Raw genomic sequence first — 3,760 nt, forward strand, 5'->3', positions numbered from 1 at the left:
AGGGAACTCTAAGAAGCATGGTCAACATTATAATTCAGCTATACTTCAATAAAATTTTTTTGTTTGTAAAAAAAAAAAAAAAAAAAGCATGGTCAGGGGAAGTGATGGGTGATTTTCGTGCCCAGGAAAAGAGGAGCAGGTGAGGTCTGGCATTGAGAAAATCATCTTCTGGAGTTCCCCATCCAGAACCACCTCTGTAGTTAGCTTTGCTCTAATGAGAGTCTGAGGGCTTAATTGGCTCTGAAATGGAACGACAGTGGCTGTAGGGAAAGAACTACTAGCTGTGCCTCTTGCTGATGGGAACTGCGTGGCAGGACATTTGGAAACCTGCTAAGGTTCCATTACTAGGGAAAGAGTGTTAGGCAAAGAGACAGGAAAGCCCCATGGGGCCCAAACTGAGATCACGGGGGCTGAGGCTTTGGACCCCTAAGGACCAGGATTGAATTCTCAGCTCTGTCATTTCTTAGGCAATGTGAATATTGAATGAGTCACTTATTCTGATACCAGTTTCATCTTCCATAATTGAGATAATAACATTTATCCTACAGGTGGGTGCTAAAATTAGAGATAACAATTGCATGGATCATGGTACTCTAGAAGCTACACACTAAAAACCAGGAGAGAGGAGGTGAGTGCTGCTGTGGGTCTCCCTGATTGCATGGAAGGTGCTGTTGTAGGCTTTCAACAGTGCAGGCTTAGTATGAGGTCTGGGGGCCTTTTAAGGACCTTACAAGGATGTTTGAGACCTCAAATTAAATGACTGGCTCAAAACACTAAACAAAAGCTCCACAACTGAAATTGACAAAGGTTAAGTCATCTGCAACTCAACTAACTCATAAGTGATGTCTTAAATTATTCTTAAATACAAACTCTACAAGAATTACACAGGCCATAGTATGTCCGCATCAGAGTGCCTAGCTTTGTATAATATTTTGGCTCCCCCACTTAGGAGCTGTGTGATTTGGGGCAAGTCACTGAGCCTCTCTGTGCCTGTTCCTCATCTGCAAAATGGGAATAATAATAGTGCCTGGGCTTCCCTGGTGGCGCAGTGGTTGAGAGTCTGCCTGCCGATGCAGGGGACACGGGTTCGTGCCCCGGTCCGGGAGGATCCCGCGTGCCGTGGAGTGGCTGGGCCCCTGAGCCATGGCCATTGGGCCTGCGCGTCCGGAGCCTGTGCTCCGCGACGGGAGAGGCCACAACAGTGGGAGGCCCGCGTACTGCAAAAAAAATAAAAAATAAAAAAATAATAGTGCCTACTTCAGAAGGTTGTTGTAAAATACTTAGAATGGTGCATGGCACATAGCCAGTCTTGCTATTAGTATATTTACTGTAGGATGAGGGTGCATTTTAAATGCTTGATATAATTAAGGTAGGGCCTCCAAAGTAAGGGACTGAGCCTCATAAAGCTCTTAAAACAGCCCTGATTATGTTTGAGTGACCATATTTTTATGTAAATCAGGTGTAACTTAGATCATAAACCACAGATGTGCAATTGTATCTTCATAAAAATTAATGGTCCTCTGCAGGGCGCTACTGCTCCCCAGAGAATTTTGGAAATTTGTATTTTTTTTTTTGGTCATAATGAATAGGGGTTACTGCCGGCATTTAGTGGGGCCACACTGGCACAACAAAAGATTTCTCTTGTGTCCCTCAGGACTTTTAAATAGAAGTGAAAAACCTGTTTATAATGATCCAATTCTAGAATCTAACTGAACCTGGAATTAGGTAGGTGAAAAACCTGCTTATAATTATTTGAGCCCAGAACTAATTCCATTTTACAAACCAACACAAAGTGTTTTCATGCTTTTTGGTTTTATTGGCAAGGTTTAGTTAAATAGCAGATTTCCTGGGAAGCAACAATGGCATACATCAAGGAAAGATTGTACTGTGTTTTATTTCAGTTCACCATTTTGAGAAGTTGCTGACAGCAATCCTCTTGTATTATTGAAGTCACCAAATCTGTCCGCCTTTTAACCGTCATCTTCATGGTAATTCTGCATTTACATAGGAATATAGTGATTTGGCCTGTATGACAAAATGTCAAATATAAAGGAAAAGAGTCAACAATATTCAGTTGAATATTGAAAATTTGGTTTTATATCTGCCCACGTTGAACCCTTGCGAACATGCCAACTCTGCAGTTCTTTTCTAATAAACAGTGACTCCCCCATCAAGATAAAGTGAAGATTTTACAAAGAAACACATTTATAAAGTTGATAGCATATCACACTTCTGAGATTTAAAGGAAAAGTTTGAAAGCTAGAATTTTGAAATAATATAAAGGCTTGCAAAATAGGGAAAGCAACACATTGCAGGGGAAAAAAAGTCAAATTACCAGCAAACGAGAGGTTATGAGAACGATGATAGGAAAAAATCCAACTGAAATGTTATTTTTATTCCACTGAATTCTGATGATACTGTTCTAAGAAAAATCAGAGATGGTGAAAGCTATTGAACATCAGCTGTGAGTTGGACTCAGGCTAGGAAATTTTGATTTCTAGTGGACGAGAGCCCCCTGGGGGATAAGGAAGCGCTCTGCGCATATGGATGAGGTTAAGGGATAAAAAAGCCACAGTGGAAATTTACTTTCAAAGTTAATGACAATTGATACAGAGGCATTGACAGTAAAACGAAACCCTTGAAAATGATTTCATAGAAACAATAATTCCCTTTTCCAATATCATTGTATGTGCCACAGATTGAGCCTCAGCTATAATTTGCTGACAACATAGGTTTGTAGGCCATTAAAAAAAATTAGCAATCTAGAAACAATAAATGCTGGAGAGGGTGTGGAGAAAAGGGAACACTCTTGCACTGCTGGTGGGAATGTGAATTGGTACAGCCACTATGGAGAACAGTATGGAAGTTCCTTAGAAAACTACAAATAGAACTACCATATGACCCAGCAATCCCACTACTGGGCATATACCCTGAGAAAACCATAATTCAAAAAGAGTCATGTACCAAAATGTTCATTGAGGATGTTTTAAAAAAATGATAAAAAAATTAGCAACAGATGTTTAGCACAATGCAAAGAAAATTGTGTTTTCTTTTATTTATTTTGGATTCCTCGCCGTTTTTCAGGATTTTCACTGTTACGCTGATACAGTCCCAATGCTAACTTCTCTAAGACCTCGTGTCTACTCTTCCAATTCAGCTTCTATTCTCCACCACCCGATGAAGCGAAAGAACCCCAGGCCACAGTGAAATAAATGGGGTCCAAAAGTCAAGCATGTAAAATGTAGGGCTGCAGTTTTTGCAATTAAAAAAAAAATGTATTTATTTTGGCCGTGCTGGGTCTCAGTTGCAGCATGCAGACTCCTAGTTGCGGCATGCGTGCAGGATCTAGTTCCCCGACCAGGTATTGAACCCGGGACCCCTGCATTGGGAGTGCAGAGTCTTACCCACTGGACCACCAGGGAAGTCCCTGCATTTTTGCGATGTTAATAAAAACTATTTTCCCAGAGGTCTGTACTATCAAAAAAAGGCACAGATGTAAATATATTGAAGCATGTTGTACACAAGTATCCACATACCCAACTGAGCAAGTTCCAACTCAGTTATGTTCAACCTGTCCTCTCCATCTCCTGTGATCCCCCCATACCTGGCCTGCACTGTCAAAAGCCTGCAACAGCGTTGCCTGGGATTCTCCTGCAAACTCGACCACACACACTCATTCAAGCACCTGCCATGTAATCATGGAGACTCAAGCAAGCACACATCCTATCTCTCCATCTTTGTGTGTGTGTGTGTGTGTGTG

The 3,760-nt window shown here is 41.3% G+C and overlaps 1 non-coding gene across 1 annotated transcript; it reads right to left on the bottom strand.

Annotated features, from left to right (window-relative positions):
- Positions 1–3,349: 3,349 nt before the first annotated feature.
- Positions 3,350–3,422, bottom strand: TRNAG-CCC (transfer RNA glycine (anticodon CCC)). The gene has a single exon. It is a non-coding gene; the product is annotated as a tRNA-Gly (tRNA).
- Between the last annotated feature and the right edge of the window lie 338 nt (positions 3,423–3,760).

This window comes from Neophocaena asiaeorientalis, unplaced genomic scaffold, assembly GCF_003031525.2.
Source record: "Neophocaena asiaeorientalis asiaeorientalis breed wild unplaced genomic scaffold, Neophocaena_asiaeorientalis_V1.1 scaffold225, whole genome shotgun sequence".
Lineage (NCBI taxonomy): Eukaryota > Metazoa > Chordata > Mammalia > Artiodactyla > Phocoenidae > Neophocaena > Neophocaena asiaeorientalis.